Raw genomic sequence first — 20,706 nt, 5'->3', positions numbered from 1 at the left:
ATTAATTGTGAAAGTATCTGAAAATATATTATGCACATGCACAAAGGAATGACACTTTGAGAACTATAATACAACCATATAAGAACAGTCTTTTTGAATCATCAGCTAGAATTCCGGATGAATGTTCTCCTGTGGCTCAGATACCTCTGCTTGTATATTGGTCCGATTCTCTGTGACTAAGAAGGAGAAGATGGAAACCAAAAAAGATGAATGCTGAGAAAAGGAGGGAATCTTTGCAGTCTTTACAAGGATTAAGAGAGTTTGAGAACTCTGACCCTTGTTGTGTGGACTTCAGCTGGGCTCAGGGACTGTTTATTACTTCTAGAGCCACCACTGGACAAAGTTCAAACCCTGAAGCTTCAGAAGACTACACCTTAAGACACAATTACCGGGTTGGTCTTGAAGTATGTAGAACTGGTAAAATGACCCCAGAATTGAAGTAGTTATATGTCCAAGGTAACTAAACTCAGAGATAATTTGAAGATCTAGAAATGTTTCTGAGAGCCTAGTCCTTTTCTCTCACCCCTTAGTGTGGCAGTGACTTTCCTAGTATGATGGGGAGCCAATAGTTTATGTTGCTGAGAAGGGATAGAAAGGGAGGAAAGCAAAAAGCTGAACTACGAGAACAATCACTAATCTTATTTTAAAAAGTCAAACTCTGATGATTTTGTATGTCCACCCGTTTATTATCTATGCTACCTCCACTTAATATCCACTTCATGATGTTCATTCCCTCCCCACATACATACATGCAAAACATTCATTTGCTGAAAATTCCAAGGGTGTGGCCTCCTTTCTGGGTCCATAAGCTACACAAACTTCTTTTAGAAACAAAGTAGTCAGCAGAATAGAAATAGTCATAAATAGATGAAGACATAAAAGAATAGCATGAACTTCTGTCATTTCCTTGCCATGACTGTAAGCAATTCATTTAATTTCTATTTTTCTTCTCTGTGATAGATATAGACTACAGATTTATACAAATTTGATCCAAAAATACCTCCATAGTTTTATATCTTATTCCACTGTAATGGTTTTTTTCCTAAAGATGAGTGAAATTACACCTTTACAAGGGAATCTAAGCATAATTTTTGAAATTCTAACCATTGAATTTGAGCTTGAATTTTGCCTCAGCATGGAGATGTGCCCACCTCACTTTTCTTAATTTGCAAAAGCCCAAATACTCTTGTTTGTCAGCATGGTAAACACAGTAAAGATAAAGCCAAACTGGAGGTTACTCTCCATTGTTCCAGAATGAGTGCACACATACCCTATCCCTAAAAGACACAAATACTTGCCAAAAGTAAGTTGTCATAAGTTGTGTGCTCATTCACTCTAAATTCATGTGATGGCTTCAAAATAATGAAATAAATGAAGCATTTAATTTAAATGATACTTCATCTGTTAATGATATTTGTGCCAATTTTCAATAGCTTTTGGTCATGTTAATGTAATTTGATTTCTGAGCAATTAAGCAGTGCATTTAGTACTGGAAAAATAATTAATTAGCAACTTTAGACAATGTGCCAAAAAATAACTTTTCTTTTTTATATAATTTCTTTTTAAAGCATTACAGAATTATAAATTTATAAAGTTTCAGGCATGGAATAGAACTTTGAGGTTATACAGTCCAAATGATAATCTCATCCAAGTCTACATTTTGCTTTGAAAGTAATTGCCTAAAACTTACTGTAACATGCACTATCTTCCAAGGAAAACTTGTCCATTAATGAAGGGCCTGAACCTTAAAAAAATACATTTATCTATGACTTAAAATGTTGCAGAATACTGGAAATGCAGAGCTGATTTAGACAAAGTTTCTGCTCTCCAATGAACTTGCAGTGCAGTAGGAGATGAACAGGTAACACAGATAACCAGGACTCATTGCAGTAAATGTTTGAAAGAGGTGTTCATCATACAAAATAGAAGTACAGTGGACAGAAGTTAATAAAATTTCTGGGTCAAATAAGGACTTTTTCTAAAAGCTCCAGACTGTCCTGAATGTTGATGAAAAATAAATTTTTATAACAATCTCGTTGGATATTTTCAGCTAGCAATGGGATACACAATCTGAAATTAAAAGGGCTGGAGATATAGGTCTGGGAGTCATTAGAACACAAATAGAACTCAGAATCATAAAGGGGACTGAAATTGCCTAATGAATGTGTGGAGATGAAGAGGTGTAGACCATAAATGGTGGACAGAGGAGGGCCTGTGAAGAAGGAATAGTCAGTGGTCTCTTACCCAGAGCTCTGTGAAACCAAGAAATAGATATCTCGAGTGGCACTAATGAGGGTCTCTGAGTGTTATTAGGGAATTGTCCAAAAACAGATCATGAGTTCCATGGGATTAATTGAAAAGCCAATCCAGATGCAAATAAATTGCTTATCAAAAGACTAGATTGTTTAGTCCCGGCTGGTGTGGCTCGGTGCATTGAGTGCCAGCCTGCAAACCAAAGGGTTGCTGGTTTGATTGCCAGTCAGGGCACATGCCTGGGTTGCAGGCCAGGTCCCCAGTGGGGGTGTATGAAGGCAAATACACATTGATACTTCTCCTCCTCTCTTTATCCCTCCCTTCCCCTCTCTCTAAAATAAGTAAATAAAATCTTTAAAAAATAGATTATTTAATCAAGGTAGGAACTTAAAACCCAAAAGCAAAATCAGAGGGAAATAATTACAAAGCAAACAAGGTTGTCAATGGAAGAGTATAGTGACTCCACGGGGGCATGGGAAGGAGGAGTCTAGGAAAGTTCTTGAGTCCAAAAGCATGTCACTAATTCTAATGTACACCATGGTGACTATAGTTAATAATCCTGTATTGCATACTTGAAAATTTTGCTATAAGACTAAATCTTAAGTGTTCTAACTGCCCTGCCCCCCCACCACAAAGTAGCTATCTGAAGCAATGGATGAATTAATTGATTGTGGGGTAATCATTTCACAATGTATGCATATATAAAATCATCACAATGTACACTTTAAAGAATCTGTTTTTATGTAATTTAGTGGCCATATCAGGATCACGACCTTGGCTTCTAAGGACACGACTGACAAGGGGATTATATGCTGGGTATGTATCCCTAATAGTAAAGTTATAGAGCTAGTGAGGATTGCAGGACAAAAATGTCTATTTTCAAAGAAAGCACTTTTGACCTACTGTGTGGAAACATTCTAGTTGTATCTAAAAACTTTCATTCTGATAAGTTTAAAACCTTTAATGATATCAGTCAAATAATTGGATACTTTGTTTTTTCTATTAATTTGTGTTTTGAATCATACAATGTAAACACTATTAGTAAATGGATTCCAGAATTCCTCCTAGGAGGGAACTCTCCTTGTTTACAAAAATTCTTTAATGAGGGATTAAGATAGAATGATGCCTTGAATCCTTGGGAGATGGCTGCCAGTAAAGCACCAGAGAAAAGGGTTGATAAGGAAATAAAGAAATGCACATGTTTTTCATTTTCTCCTGGGGGAAAGAGTAGTAGTGAGGAGATTTTAAAAAGATAATAGATGAAACAACTATGGGACAGTTATACCATAGAATTCTACTTGTCTGTAAAAAGGAAGAAAATTTTACTCTTGGCAACAGTATGGATGGACCTGGAAAACATTATGCTAAGTGAAATAAGGCAGTCAGAGAAAGACAAATACCATATGATTTCACTCATATGTGGAATCTAATGAACAAACTGAACTAACAAGCAAAACAGAGACAGACTCATAGATAGAGAGCAGATGACAGCTAGTTGGGGGAGAAGGAGGTTAGGGGTAGAGGGACTGAGCAAAAAGGTGAAAGGACTCATGGACATGAACAACAGTGTGGTGATTGGTGGGTGATGGGTAAGAGGGCATAAGGGGACTAAATGGTGACAGAAACAGCAAAATAAAAATTAATTTTAAAAAAGTAATAGAAAAAGAGATGACAGAAGGTCTGTGAAAGATGTGGAGACAGACTGCTGTGGAAAGATGAAGAGAGCCATCACTGGGTACATGTGGCTACAAAGTGCTTCAGGGAATAGCAATTTCTAATAAACTGTTCCATTTTTTTCTTTTTTGTGCAATATATGTTGCAAGTCCCATGCAACCATTGTGTAACTGATTTATTTCAGAAGCCAGTGAAGGTGAAAGGCTGAGAATTTTATCTTTTTAGATTTGGTATAAAAATGCAGAAATCCACATGGAAAGAGCTACTCAGAGGGAGAAAAATAAGCTATGATGGGAAAGTGCACAATTTAAGGATTAAGTGTCAGGCTATCACTGGGTATGACATAGGTCTTGGTATAGCTAAAATGTTAAAGTTAACTTAATTTCACTGATAGTTTTTAATCAAGACCAGTAAGTAAATCTTAACCATGGGTGGATTACATTATAAAGAACAGTACATTATAATACTAGTTAGTTTAAATATAGAGTTCTATTTTTGGCAACAGACCAAGAATTGCTGGGTTTTGACTGGTTGAGTACACTTGAAATCTAATTGGCCCATGGTAAGTAATTCCTATTTATATGACTGCAGGCTGCAAAACCTATCTTGAAGTGAAGTATGGTTATGCCACCATTATATTTTAAAAGGTACAATTTACCTTTTATATATTTCTTTTATTGGTTTGAAAAATCATTCAATAATATCAATTTCAGTGGACTCTGAAATTAAATTCCTTCAAAAAGAGCCTCCAGTTCAGTGGCTGAAATTGTGTTTATGTCATATAGATTCTAAAAGTTAGATTGTGAATATGTAATGTACACACTCATTGTCAAATTATCATTCTCATGTTAGGCTGAGGGTCTACCAAAGTTCCTAGCATTATATAATTCAAGCCCTAGTCTGCGACTTATCTTCCATACAACCCAATTGTGTTTTTTGTTTTGTTTTGTTTTTGTTGTTGTTATTTTGGAGGGTATTTTTTCTCATTTTTTAGAAATGCAATTTAGCAATTATATTTATTTTTTAGTTTGATTCATTCAAAGTCCCAACACTTTTCAAATATTTTAAGCAAATGTAATGATCATCTATCATATTATTATTGTTTTCATTAATGTTTCTGAAATACAGGGTACAGTCAAAAGGGGGCCCCAAGGAAGGATGGGGTTCAGAACTCAGGGTGTCCAGGAAACACTAGAAAGATATATAGGATGTCCTCACCCCTTCCCCCAGATCCCACAGGTGTGAGTTGGGGAAAAGGACAAATGGAGCAGGGCCATTGAGAGCTGTTTTGCATAGCAACAGCTTTGCAGCTAACCTCTGGTATGGTCATTTAACATATCTATAGCCTTTAACTGGTTGCATAGATATGTTAAATAGCTGTACCCTGGCCTTGAGCCAGGGGGATGGAAGTGACTTACACCCAAAATGTAACTAGGGGGCAGCTTCCCTTGGTTACACCACCTGTGTGAGAGCTTGAAGAAGATTGGCTCCATGACATGGGGCAACACCTGCCCAGACTCACTATGGTAGCCCAGTACAGCTGGAAAGATATGAGAGTGCTGGCAAGTGTAGCCAATTGTGGGAGGAGTTGGAAATGGGGATGCAGAGGAAGACTGACACAAGGATTTAAACCCAGACAAGACAGCCATTGGAGGAAAAAACACGCAGCTTTGGCATAGTGGAGACCCCCTTGCAGCTTTGCCAAGGAGAACCACTTGGCTTTGGCCATAGTAGAGACCCCTGCAGCTTTGGTGGAGAGGACCACACAGCTTTGGGATGTTCCCTTTGGCCACGTGGCCTGGGAAGCAGCAGAGACTGCCTGGAAGAAGGGTGAAAGAACTCTTGCCAGTAGGCCATGAGAAAGTACCACATGGTTTTGGATTAACTGGAGATCCTGCCTGGATGGCGACACAGCTGATGGTGCTGGGAGCCTGAATCATAGACATTTGCTTCTTTTCCTGAGATACAGGACCCCAAATTAGGGTGGGGGGGGCGGTGAAGGAAGCACTGTGGGCATCTGTGGGTATCCAAAAGGGCTTTGATATTTTAATAAAGACATTAGGTCACTACTTTAAGTCTGTATAGCTTTAAATAAACATTTCCTTTCCTTTTTTTTCACAAATCTCTAGCATTGAAAGACGTCTTTTCTAAGGTGGCAGACAATCAAAACTAGTGGGGATTCCTTTCAGTAATAGTATATTGTACCCCCTTTGGCCCTCTGTGTGCTTGTTCTGTAACATTTCTATATCTAAGAAGGCTTCTACACAGCAGTGTTAAGTAGTGTCCTTATAGCTTGACTGTCAAGATGGGGCATAGGGACCCACATTTTTCTTCTAGGGATTTCTTATTCAAGAAGAAGGGACTTACACCAACTGGAATTGAATTGGAAAACAAAATATCTGAACAGTTTGCTCATCTGGAAAAACAATGCACTTTTATAGAACGGTTTACTTACAAAGATTTCTTTCAGGTCCTCATTTTGCTGTGTCCACCAATCCTAATATCATGTTGCCCAGTTGTGATCAGATTCTCTCCTCAAAAAACCCACCTTAGACACCATAAGTCTGGGTACAAAACCTTTAAATGTAATTTTCTGAGCCTTTTAAGACACTACTAAGACTGCCCAGGTATTCTTTTTCATAATAATAAGTGTATAATAGAATAGAATTTGGTTAATGAATGTTTTTTTTTTTGGTGGTCCTTTTTGGATATGACAGTCATCAAACCTTAACAAGTTATTTATTTCTCTGTGTCTGTTATACTTTTTAGAAACAGGAGTCTTAGTATGGTTTGCTTAATGATTACATGAAATAATTTTTAGGAGATTTTATTTATTTATTTTTAGAGAGAGGGGAAGGGAAGGAGAAAGAGAGGGAGAGAAACATCAATATGTGGTTGCCTCTCATGCACTCCTCACTGAGGACATGACCCACAAGCCATGCAGCATTACATGAATAATTTAAGTAATATGCTTATGATAGTTCCAAGAATATAGGAAATACTCAGCAAACACTATTATTATTTAATAAATTAAAAACACAAAGCGGTCTCAATGTTCTTAAAATGCATGTAGGCACAATAATAGTTTTATGATGAAAATATTGTTAAACATAAATAATGTTAAGCTACTACTTAACCTCTTACTGTAATATGATTATACCAGACCAAAAAATGATATTTTATTGGACACTAGGTGCAATTTCCTTAAATGGGTGATAGATTTAAGAAGAAATAAAACACTAAGGAATATTATTTCTACCATCCCTTATGGGAGATGACTCAGGAGAAGGTGTATAGATATTTCTTGGAGATAAATAAACCTATGGGAATATGAAAACATGAATCTAGTTGAAGCTCATTAACATCTAGAGCATTTTTAAAAAGAGAAGGGGTAAATAATAATTAATCAGGAGAAATAAGCTTCTCTTTCCCTGTTAAAATCTGCCTATAAATTAACTTGGCATTACGTTTTCATTGAACTGTTAAATTATGGCAACATGTTTTTATTCTTTCATTAAAAGCACTTTTAGTCACAGGTTTAGAGGACAAACCTGGCATAACAATAAAGCTTACGTAAACATCTGAGAGTCAGTCTGAATTTGTTTGTCTTAAACTTGCATGCCACTTTTTGTTTTGTTCAAGATGTATTTTCACACTGTGTGAAATCAAAGGTTATTTTGCATATTGTGAGAAAATACATTACAGGCAACATCAAAAAAATGAAGCAATTTTACTTATTAACTACAACTACAAAATAGAAAATGCTTTATACGATTTTCACACTGACCAGTAGAACAATCACCATTATTCCATAATTATACTAGTGAACTTATTACCTAATGTGCCATAAACATTTCTGTAGAAGCCTTTTTTTATTAATTTTTTTTTTTTTTTACTGTGAGTCACATGGGAAACTTATCAGTGCTGTAGGACAAGTTATGGGACTTGTTTTCATGTACTTTTAATATGATGGGGAAATACTTGGATTTTCTGGAGCTCTCACTTCTACCATTCTATGACTCGCATTTTATTAGTTGCCCAGAGATTGAGTGGTGTCTTCATTGGTGTCACAGACATAGCCCTGAGGGCTGACTTTTGCATTATTTCATTTATTTAAAACAGACAAATGTTGGGGAAGGTGGGAGTAAAACTTTTCACTTGGCCTCCTCCTCCTCCTCCTCCTCCTCCTCTTCCTCCTCCTCCTCCTCCTCCTCTTCCTCCTCCTCCTCCTCATCCTCCTCCTCCTCCTTTTTCTTTTTTCTTCTTTTTATTTTAAATTTCCACCATCAGTACAAGGATCATTATTCTTAGGGAACACATTTTGAAAAAGAAATCAAGACTGTTCTCATTATATAATAGTTTTATAAACTTATATTAAAAGTGCATGTTAAATAAAACCAAATTTTAACTTCTGTTTTGGTGTGATCAGTTAATTTTACTCATTAAGGCAGTGTTCATCAACTCTGTGTCAGGAAGTCAATGTAACCAGCAAAAACAACAGCTATTTGATAAAATGTATTATAGTAATTAAATAGATCCTACATAGTAACATAAACAGAATTTTACCTAATTATGGTATTCAATTCTCATCTATATCAGCTAAATTCTATAGAACCCTCCCTTCTATGAGTTATTCCTAATTTAGAGCCATTAATTAAGAAAAATTCAAGTGAGATTTGGAAATCATAAGAGGAGAAATTATTGTTTTCAGGTGACCCTTCAAACAGACTCACAGGCAGAAATTGAACTTCTGAGCATAATCTCTTTCAAGGATGCAGACAATTACAGGTTATAACAGTATTGTCCTGTCTTGTGTGCCAGAACTTCACATGGTCTTCAGATTGGTGCAGCTGAGATTACCCAGCTCCTTCCTGTCAGAAGGTAAACACTATTTCTAGCATCTTCCCCTAAAATTTACAGATTCGTGGGTGAGCGCCAATGATTTCTAGAAGCTGTTCATTTTTTAAAAACTTTTTTCCCTAGCACTTCCAAAGGTATGTGTAAATCAATATTATGATTCCTCTGCTGATAATCCTCCAATAGCTTTCCAGTCTTTTTATAATATAGGACTAAATCTTCATATGACCTGTACTGTCTTGAATGACCAGCCCTAAGCTCTTCATATCACATTCTACTCTGCATACACTGGCCTTCTCTCAGTTTCTCTAATACTCCATTTTCTTTTTCCAACTAAAAACATTATCAAATTGTTATTTTTTTTAATCTAGAAAGCCTCTCTTTCCCACTTTGCCTCATTCATTGTTATCTTCATTCATAATCTAAGTAATGCATTGTTTCTTCAGATAAGCCTCCGATGATTCCCCAGATAAAGTGAAGTTTCCAAAGTTATAGGCTATTGTGGAACCCTGTAACTCACTTTCATGGCATATTATACAATTACAGTTAAGTAATCAATTTCATAATTATTCAGAAGATATGTTCTCTTATCTATCCCACTATTACAGTCCTGATCCAAGTCAGATTATCAATAAATACTTGAATTTAGAAATAAATAAGGACCCACATAGCAGCTTTAATATTCAATTTAATATTCAATTTTATCAATAGTCAAATGATTCAAATTTATCCCCTAGCAAAATCACAATTTTTATATATCAAGATAAGACACGTTCAAGCTAACAATGAATGATTAACAAAATTTTCAAATTTCTAAGGTAGGCTCAATGCTGATAAAAAATCAGGTTTTAACAAATCTTATGGGTTTATCTATGGGGTATGGTTTTGGGGTATCCACTGAACAAATCCATAAGATACCCCAAAGCCATTCCCTGTACTCCTGCCTTTTTCTATTGTAGATTGCTTTGGAGTGAAAGGTGAAAGTCACTGGGGAAGATGTTCCTTCTTGAATATAATAATAAAACCTCGAGAGCAGAACAGAATGCTTCTGGTGTTGTCTTTCTCTTCTTTTTTGTTTCCCCAGACTAGACTGTGTATGTAATGCCTATGGGTACAGGTGCTGTTTTACAACTTGATAATAAAATTCACACACAGAAGATGTCGGAACAGAAAAGTAGAGTCTGTTTCTCTTACTTTATTAGCCACAATATGAACCTCCGATTGCCTACTTCTGTACCTCTTTTTTGCATGATTCAGATAAACCCAGAAATTGCATAAGTCACTTTTGTAGGGTATCTATTACTTGCAGGTGTGCATATTAACCAGGCTGAGTTCTATGTAAGACCAGAAGATATGAGTAAAAATACATTGACACAGCTGACATGTTGAGTTGAGTAAATATAAATATGCCTCTGTTTTAATGGAGGTAGAAATACAGTTGCTACAATGCCATAAACAATATATAAATTAAGTAGGTATAATTGAATTAAAGAGGTATAACTGAATCTGTAAAACATCTTCAGAAGAGTTAGCATATGACATAAATTCAACCCTAAGAAGTTGTATATAAATGTAAGCAATTGTTACAGAGCACAAAGTTCTTAGCCCTGGCTGGTATGGCTCAGTGGATTGAGCCTGGCCTGTGAACCAAAGTGTCTCCAGTTCGATTCCCAGTCAGGGCACATGCCTGGGTTGCAAGCCAGGTCCCTGGTAGGAGGTGCGTGAGAGGCAACCACACAGTGATGTTTCTCTCCCTCCCTTTCCCTCTCTCTAAAAAAATAAATAAATAAAATCTAAAAAACCATGCAGAGTTCTGAACTATCCATAAAAATAAGTGATTTTGTTGATACCAGCCATCAGATCACAAGAAGCTTCATTAGAAAGTCATAAAAATAATATGCATGTCATCACAAGGGCATGAGATAAACCCCACAAATACCCAGGTAAAGTTTAATGGAACTAGAGAAGAAACTCTTAAAAGCTTCCATCAAGTATGCTTCCTCACATCAAATATGAACCTGTTGGTGAGAAAACTTATTATGTTTAGGTTCATAATGTTTTCTTATAGGTATCTTATGTTAATGTTGGGATAGAAAAGCTGGTGGTATTTTTGTAATAACCAATTATTTTATGGCTAATTCTGCCAAAACTATTAATTCATAAATGCCCCAACCTCATGGAAAACATCTAAAGATTTGATAAGTGCTAGTCAGAGAGATTTCAACAGTGCATAAAACCTATTCCTTTTATTTTCTAAAAACAAGTTTTAATTAAACAGTTTAAATACTACAACTAGGCTTATAATACTCTCACAAGTTCAAGACTCCTCATGGCAAATGATTTTTAAAACTCAATTACATTGAAAAGAAATAGCCTTGAGTAGAGAACAGAAAGAGTATATATACTCTTGTGAAAATAAATATAAATGTACTAGTATTTTCAGCCACCATGTTGGCATATCTTTGCTCTCTGATATCAAACTTCTGTAATCCTTTTCTTTGGTTTCTTGAGATGAATTTGGATACAATAGATACTCCAAAGAGGTACCTATTACTTTTATTTTTGTATTATTAACATTAATTTTTAATAAGTTAAGACTTTAAAAGTTTGCAAAAATTATACAAGGAATCTACATATTCCTGTCATTTGGCTTCCTCAAAGGTTAATATCTTATACGACAGTGGAGCAGTGAGCTAAATGAGGACATAAAATTGATATGATTTTATTAACTAAACTACAGAACTTTTTGAAATTTCACTGACTATTCCATGAATGTTCTTCCCTGGCCTGGGATCTAATCCAGTATGCCACCTTGATTTAGTCCTCATGACCCTGGGGTCCCTCCCAAATGTGGCCATTTGGCAGCCTTTCTCCATCTCTCATGGCACTGACACTTTAGAAGACCACTGCCCACAAATCAATTCGCCTTCTTTTTCCTCCTGACTAAATTCAGGTAATGTTGTTTAGCAACAATGCCACAGACGGGTGTTCTGAGTTGTGACTTACCACATGATAGCAGGAGGTGCATTGCATCAATATGCACCATTATTAGTACATATTATTATGCACTAATTATTATTATTAGTAATGCTGATTTTAACAATTTGGTTAAGATGATGTGTGTCAGCTCTCTCCACTAGAAAGTTATTTCTCTTCCCTTGCAAAGTTATTCTCTTCCCTTTTATTATTAATAAGTGTTTTGTGGGAAGGTATTTTAAAACTATGCAAATGTCCTGCTTATCATCATATTTTTGCTTGCTAATTTTAAAATACGGTAACAATTCTTGTTTGAAACAGTGATCACTATGCTGTTTGCCAAAAGACATTTTTCTATTTCTGACATTCTATATTTATTAAATTAAAATTTTACTTAAGAGGTTTCTCCTCTCAAATTATTTATATCAGTTTCATGGACAGTTCTTTTATTTTATTCATATGAGAATGAAATCATGACTATTTTGTTGTTTACATTGTCTCAGATTGGTCATTGGGAGTCCCACCAAATTGCCTCCATCAATGTATGAGCATTTTTTATTTCTGTTCTCACAAGATGTTCCCTTGTGATGCATTTTGCACAGATCAAGTATCCTGCTCTTCTCCATGCCCAGCAGGATCCTAATACAAATGCTTGGGTTACTTCTGTCTCAATTGGAGGGTCTCCACAACAAATTGCTGAATTGAAACAACTGGTGATGTTGCCTTAATGTATGCTACTAGAAAACAAGTCATCTCTTACATGTCATCTTTTAAATTTTACTCTCCTTCAGCTACTGAATTTTTTTAAATCTAAATCATACTTTCTGCCCTGGCTGGTGTAGTACAAAGGTTGAGTGCCAGCCTGTGCATCAAAATGTTGCCAGTTTGATTCCTAGTCTAGGGCACATTCCCGGGTTGCCGGCCAGGTCCCCAGTAGGGGACAGGTGAGAGGCAACCACTCTTTGATGTTTCTCTCCCTCTCTTTTTCTCTCCCTTCCCCTGTATAATAAACAAACAAACAAACAAACAAACAAATAAATAAATAAATAAAATCTTTAAAAAATAAAGCATACTTTCCATATCTTTTCCTCAAACAATTAACTATAATTCTAATGTTTTACTTACTTTCTTTCTCTATTTATTGTAAATAAGTCTGGCTGTATTTTTATAGTTTCAAACTACTTATTTTGGTCTTTTCTTTCCCAGCTGTCCCCACACTTTTCACTGCACCCGGAGGTCCTTTCAGCTCCAGCTTTTGCCATCTACTCTGTTCTCCAGATTCTGTCTTGCAAGTCTCCTGCAGTGAGACGTGAAAACAATGAACACTTTGAGTATTTCAAAGTGTACACCATGCAAGTAAATTCTGATCAGTGTCTTCCCCACAAACACTAACTTTTACTTCTTTTTCCATCTCCCTCTGGCTTTATTTAGAATGTATTTTTAGTTCCCAGGCTATCTCCTCATAACTCTATTGCCCTATGACATGTTTAATAATTATGAAAGTATCACACATTGATTTTCTAGGTATTTTCCATTCAAGTTTGTCAAAATGTTGACCCATCTGGTAGCTAATTTAATCATTAAGGAGCTGTTTGCCTATTGCTTTTATAATTGATTTCTGATTAATAGCTGAAAGAAGACATCTCTCTACAGATTTGGGATCTTGGCTCCTCTGAAGGCATTCATTAATCAGAGATTCTCTCACTATGTTTTGTTACTTTTTTGTTTGTTTCTTTGTTTTTATCTCTACTGATTCTCCTAACCAATAACAGCTCAATTACCTCCTGTTCTTCTCGTTGTATCTATAAAATAGAGCTCCTTTCCCTTTCTATAGATAGGCAGATATACAGATAGATAGATAACTTGGTCTCTAAGCTCTCAAGCTTTCTTGAGACAAAATTGCTTCTTTCTATCAAGCCAGCCAAGTGTCTTCAATGTTTGTTTCTTTTCCATGTTCTTATTTGGATGGCAAGGTCATGTTTGGACTATGACTGATAACATTCATTCTTTACTGAACAAACTCAGCTTCTAGAAGCTCTGGGTTTAAGTCCTTTTAATTTTCTTTCTAGATTTTTTTCTGTAGAATTACATCGAATTTTTCCTCCACATTAATCTAAGAAAATGACATCTTTCCAGACAATAAGGATTCACATTTATTTTATCTGCTTATTCATGAGATTTACTATTTTAGCATAAATAACCTACAGTTTAGATCTGTGAATTAAACAACTATAAACTTAAGAAATAAACAGAATAAAATTTAGACAGTGTATATGTGATTGAGAACAATTATCTGCATCCTGGTAAGGGCATAATAAAAAGGGAGACCAAAAAAACACCCAAACAAATCTCTCCAGCCAGTTATGCATAATAAGCATAAGCCTATAATAGTAATGTTCTGCTTGTTTTGAGGTAAGTCTTACCTGGAAATTAACCAAAACATTTTCTGACAATATTGCATCTGGAACATCCATGATCATGGTATGAGAAGCAGCTGAATGTTCAATTTATTTCTTGTTTGGCCTAGGACTGCTAAAACCGGCTACAGCTGCTACACCTGAAGCCTGATTCCCTACACAGTACTTTGATTAAACCTAAGTCAGTGTCTATGCCCATTCACAGAATTTTTTTGCCAATCCCTCAATTTTTTGCAGTATGAGTTTGTCTAATACTCATTCCTCCTAGCTTTGGATTATAAGCAATAAAGAATAGACCTAATGAACTATACCTGGAATGATATAAATTTAGAGATCAGTGTGTTAGTTTTACTAACTGGTCTGGTGAGAAACTGATAGCTTACTATTCTGAAAGAATAAGGCCATCTCATCCAAGCTAAATTGGAGAATAGAGCTTGGCTCAATAATCAAAGTGGAGGTTTCTTACTCTCTCCCGACATTTAGAACTTGATGACCATCAGTGAACTGGGTCTGCAGGGATATTATAGTTGATGACATTGAATATTATAGACCTACTTCATCAAATAATTGCTGGCAGGAGATGGAGCATGAACGAGGGAGAGATGAGCATGCACTGTCACCTTAATGCAGCAATCTGCAACTCCTAGAAACTGAAAGAAGGATGAGAAGATAGATTTAGAACTAGAGCTTTCAATCTGTGGTGCATGGAGAATGATTGGCAAAGAATTCAGTTCTGATACTGAAGTCACACTTCTGCCAACTACTTCAAAACTTGGGGGAATGGGAAGAGGATCACTGATTTTAAAATTACCAAAGTGATTCCAATAAGCAGCTAAGACTGAGGACCTCTGATATAAAGCACATTTCCCAAACATGCTCTATGGAACACTAGTTCTGAAATACAATACTTGAAAAAAAATTAGACATTCAAATGATTTGGGGAAATTTCTCCTCTATATTTCTTTCTGATTCAAAATGTAGCATAGAATATCAAAGATCTTGAGAAATCCCATATTTTTTAAGCACCCATTCCACATTGTTAATAGAGCATTTTCCCCAAATTATACCCTACAGAACATGAGCTTAGTAAATCGAATCTCACTTTAAAATACTGTGGTCTAGCCCTGGCCATTGTGGCTCAGCTAGTTGGAGTGTGTTCTTGTAAGCTAAAAGGTTATGGGTTCGATTCCTGGTCAGCCAGGTACATGCCTAGGTTGTGGGTTTGGTCCTGGACAGGGAGCATATGAGAGGTAAATGAACAATATTTCTCCTCATATTAATATTTTTCTCCTTCTCTCTCTCCCTCTTGTTGCCTGTGTCTAAAATCAATAAGCGTGTCCTTAGTTGAGGATTAAAAATATGTATATATGGTCTAGGGAGAATGGTTAAAGACGAGATTATGCATGGAGATTTGTAGGTGACATTAATCCCTTCTCCTAGTAGGAAGCAGGGGGGAAAAGACACATCATGTTCTAAACTACCATGTGGTGAATAAGATTCGAAACATGAATGGACACAAAATCTAAGGGAAAAGATCTCAAAGGGTAGACATTGTGAGTGTCATAAAAATCAGAATAAGGAAGGGGTGCCAGCAGGAGTCTTGTTCTGAACCTTGCTGTAAAGGCAACATGACTTTTTATGAAACAAGGTGATAGTATATCCTCATACATACAGTGAGTTCATAAGTGGTTAAGTAACTTGGCCAATGTCACACAACTAATTTTACATTAAATTAAGAATCAGAAACTAACCAGGGTATAAACAAATTTACGTTTCACTTAAAATTTTCAGGATTAAAATGAGAATCATTTACATAGGTACCTATTCCAGATGTAAACATTACAACAACACAAAATTGTAAGGTGTGATTATTATTCAACTGCTGCATAATAAATGTGGGAATGGTGTTTGATGTATTTTTAAACTTTGGCCATTAGAGAATTTCAGGGGCCTGGAGTCAATGATTTGTAAAATAATACAGGATGCTGCTGTGCGTATTTTATGTGATGTGAAATGGCACAGGAGCATTCACATGAGTTTCCCTAGCTTCATTGGTAGTGCTTTTGGTGTTTATATCCTGCTCCAGTGCTGAGGTCCAGGGAAGCAATTCAATGATTATATTTCTTGAAGTTTCACCACTAAAAACAAAATTGAACTGAGCATATGCACTCGTGATTTATTCACTTGGCTTTTGCCAATAAGGTATTAAAGCTATTTCTTTGGTCATGAAATGTTCCCCAAACAAATTTACCAAGCTGAGAAATACACAGAATAACCTTAATAGTATAATTTTCATCCAAGAGTTTTCCATTAACAGTAATTCTTAAAGCTTTTTGTCAAAGATATTTTTAATAATGCAATCAGCCCTCTCTTAATTGTTTTATTGGAGGGGGAGAGAGGTAGGGACAGGGAAGTTAGAGTTTTCTGGTTTTTCAAATATTGGATTTTCATCAGGTATTGAGTGCCAATTTTTAAAGACTTAAGGGAAAATAAAATACATTGACATCATCTTAAACAGTGTTTACTCTCTGGTGTGTTGGTAACTAACCCACCTGTGTCAGTTGCTTCAAGGTTTCTCAAAGGCATCAATCTCTAGCACTCTCTGGAGGCCAGGTGGGGATGATGGTGCCTGAGAGAATGCTAAAGAAACATTGTTCTCAACAGAAGTAAGGGAAATAGGGATCCCATTTAACTTCTTTTACTGTAAAATATGAACTATAGTATGAATCATATCATTAGATGATTTTATAAGTATGAATCAAGCTATGTATTTAAAAATAATTCACCACTATTATGTGCTATTCAAATACAAGACATTTTGAAAGCATTACATGGATTTTTTTATATTTTCTATTTGCTCTGAATCTTAATCTTTGCAAAAGAAAAACATGAAACAAAGTAGACAAAGTTATATCGCAGAGTTAATGTGTCACTGTTCCAAAGTGTCTCAGAGCACTCAACAGTAATGTAAGTGAAGCATACTCTTGGAAACACACCAAAAATGGAAAAGTAGAGAGGAGCAGGCTTCTCTCACCCGGGCTTGGGGCCAGGGCCCATTCCCAGAACGTTTGCTGTCTTTTTACTCATCTCTGGGGCTCACTGCAGTTTGATGTTACCAAATTTCATAACAGGGATCAAACTATTTATCTATAAATAATTATTTAAAAGTTTATTTGGGAGATTTTATGTAAAAATCACAACTTGCTGAAATTCCAGCATAAGAGTAATTAAATACAAGGTCCCTTCTGTAATTTTTCATAGCAAACTTCATGCTTATAGCAACTTCGTAAATTTTTATTACAGGTACTATTGGAAGAATTTCTTCCTTGAAACTATCAACAAAACTCTGTAGAATTCTGTAGTTGAATGTACTCTTTACATGTGACAGTTATTTCACACTCTGTAAGAGTGTCATTTTATGAGTATGTAAATTCACAAAATGTGGTTTCAACCCCAACATTTCTACTATTCTTCTTATGGGAAGGTGAAAAAATTGAAAATCATTAAGTATGTTTAAAATTTTCTAGGCATCGATTTAGAGAGCGCCTGCTAGAGTGATGGCAAAAGGAAACATAGATGAAAGGTATATGGCATTTAGTAGTGCCCATAGCCACTTGAAGGATAGGGAACCCTCCCTTTGGCCACATGAAACACAGCAGTAGGTTCAAAAAGAGGCCAAGCAACTGTGGCATGAAATCACATCCTTCTATTCTTCATGACCTGTAAACATTGGTGATGGGGGCCGTGCTTTACAGTCACGTGAAATGTGGAGGTTGCTAAGAGCAAGGACAAAACAGGAGGAGAAAAAGATGCTTCAGAGTTAAGTATTTTCCAATGATGTCAGGCCAAGGCTCTGCCTAGAGTCTGTGTTTATGATGATCAGTTCTTATCCTACTCAAGAGTTAGCATGGATGTAAAGGCAATGGGAATGGTTGACAAGACGTGGTGACTTATTAATTTTTGTCCTGTCACAATTTTTTTCTTAAGCCATTGATCAATTTTTATTTTAGAATAGTTTTGCATTTACAGAAAAGTTGCAAGAGTATTACAGAGCATTCCAAATACCTGAACTTAGTTATCCCTATTGTTATATTGCTACAGTGCATTTGTCATACAAATAAACCAGGGTTCATACATTATTATTATTATTTGAAATCCACACTTCATTGAGATTTCCTTAGTTTTCACCTAATGTCCTTGCATGTTATGTGGTTTGGGAAAAGAGTGCACAAAGCTAAAACATAATTTGCTTTGCATTATATCAAATGTACACAATAGCAGTGTGAACCACTACTCATGATGTTAACTTTGTTTATGTGGTTGAAGTAGTGTCTTTCAGATTTCTCTACTGTAAAGTTACTAATTTTTTCCTTCTTTCCAAACTTTATTCATTGGAAAGAAGTTCCCATGAGCAATTAATAATTCATGAATGGGAGTAAGACACCATATCCTCAAAAAGGAAGAATCTATGTAAATTGTTTGGATTTTTTATGAGAGTTTTCTGTTCATATATATTTAGTCAATCATTTATTTATATCAATATGGGATCATAGAATTTTATTTATTTATTTTTCTTTTTTATTGTTATTCAAGTTTGTTATTCAAGCACAGTTGTCTCCATTTTCTACCCCTCACTGTGCCTCACCTCAGCCATCCCCACCTCCCACCCTTGATCTTACCTGCCTTTGACTTTGCCCAAGGGACCATAGAATGTTATTTCATACTTTGGGGTATAGTCTAACACTAGCTTATTGATTTTTTTTGCTCAAATTCTTCCAGCTTTAGACATTGGGGGCTATTTCAGTTGGCTCCTGTGCCCTTTGACACATCTCCATCAGTTTGTGGTTTTGGCCACATTCTGACTTTTTGACACTGCAAGATCACCCAGGCTCATTTTGTATATTCCCCACCCCAACGCTTAAATCAGCCATTTCTCCATGAAGCTTTGATTCATCATATTGGAACATGGTATTAGAAAGTGGGCTATGAGTGAAAAGTGTGTTTGTTGCCACAGGTGTGTCATTGCTTCCAAATTCTGAGCAGACAAAATTAGGAAGATATATGACTGCATATTAACCCATGTACACACATATCTGTAATATTTCCATATATAACCATCTGGAGATCTCTCTCTCTCTCCTACTATATCCTACATATATAGACATCCTACTATATATAGCCTTTTCAGTTTGGCTTCTTTCACTTTGAAATATATATTAAAGACTCATCAATATTGTGTTAATTAAAAGCTCATTCCTTTTTATCACTACATAATATTCCACTCTGTGCAGGTTCCACTGTTTTGTTTTTTCATTAAAGTATTAAAGGGCATTATGGGGCTGCCACTCTGGAATCTTGTGGAGCAGAGTTTGCACAGCACTCTGAGCAGCTGCAGGGACTGCCTACAAGCTGGTGCTGGTCAGACACTGTGAGAGCACATGGAACCTGAAGAACCATTTTTACAGCTAGTAGAATGCCAACCTGAGCCCAGCAGGGTATGAGAAGGCAAATACAGCAAGCAGGCATTGCAAGATGTTGGCTATTAGTTTGACATCAGCTTTAGCTCAGTGCAGAGGACAGAATTCAGACTCTCTGAACTGTACTGAGTGCCATCAACCAAATGTGGCTACCACTAGTAAGGACTTGGTGCCTCAATGAGCCACATGATGGAGTTCTGACTGGCATTAATAAAGCAGAAACTTCTGTCAAGCATGGCAAGACCCTAGTAAAGATCTCGAGGCTCTCCTATGATGTCCCACCACCTCCACTGGCACCCGACCATCCTTCTACAACAACATTACTAAGGATCACAGGTATGCAGATATCACTGAAGATCTTCCTATGAGAATCTGAAGTATACTATCGCCAGAGCTCTGCCTTTTTGAAATGGAGAAATAGTTCCCCAGAACAAGGAGAGGAAACAAGTACTGATTGCAGCTCAAGGCACAGCGTTGTTGCCATCATCAAGCACTGGAGGATCTCTCTGAAGAGACTCTTTCAGAGCTGATCCTAAACCTGCCAAGTGGTATTTCCATTGTCTATGAATTGCCAGAAATGTAAAGCCCATCAAGAACATGCAGTTTCTGGTGGATGAAGAGACCTGTATAAAGCCATGGGAGGGTGCGGCTGCCCAGGGCAAGGTCAAGAAGTGAAGGCAAGCAGGGAACCTAGTTTACCAAGGACAGCCCCCCTGTCCATCTCATTCTTCTGTATCTCTCCTCTACATGTGCCACACTGACCACATCTGTAGGCCTTTTAGGTTGTAGCTGTAGATAGAGGCCAGTGGCTCTCGGTTTTCTTTTAGCCATTTGGTCTCTTGCACCCACTCCATCATGCAGTCTCTTTAGAATGGCACCTCTTGGATGTGGGCTCTCAATCCAAGCCAAGTAAATACTTTTATCCAAGAAAGTGAAGACTCTTTTATCAAAGAGAGCTGAGATGTGTAACTCAGGTTTTTGCTAGAGTTTTATTCCTAAGTACTTGCTTGAGTAGGGACACAGGGAAGAGACTTGTAAAGGTGTGACCAATG

The 20,706-nt window shown here is 36.4% G+C and overlaps 1 pseudogene; it reads left to right on the top strand.

Annotated features, from left to right (window-relative positions):
- The first annotated feature begins 206 nt into the window (after positions 1-206).
- LOC123821179 lies at positions 207-20,329 on the top strand (annotated as a pseudogene).
- Positions 20,330-20,706: the final 377 nt, after the last annotated feature.

Source organism: Phyllostomus hastatus, unplaced genomic scaffold (assembly GCF_019186645.2).
Source record: "Phyllostomus hastatus isolate PE091 unplaced genomic scaffold, TTU_PhHast_1.1 phas_contig_38, whole genome shotgun sequence".
NCBI classification, from domain to species: Eukaryota; Metazoa; Chordata; class Mammalia; order Chiroptera; family Phyllostomidae; genus Phyllostomus; species Phyllostomus hastatus.
The sequence above is the reverse complement of the archived record's forward strand: the minus strand, read 5'-3'. Positions and strand labels throughout refer to the sequence as shown.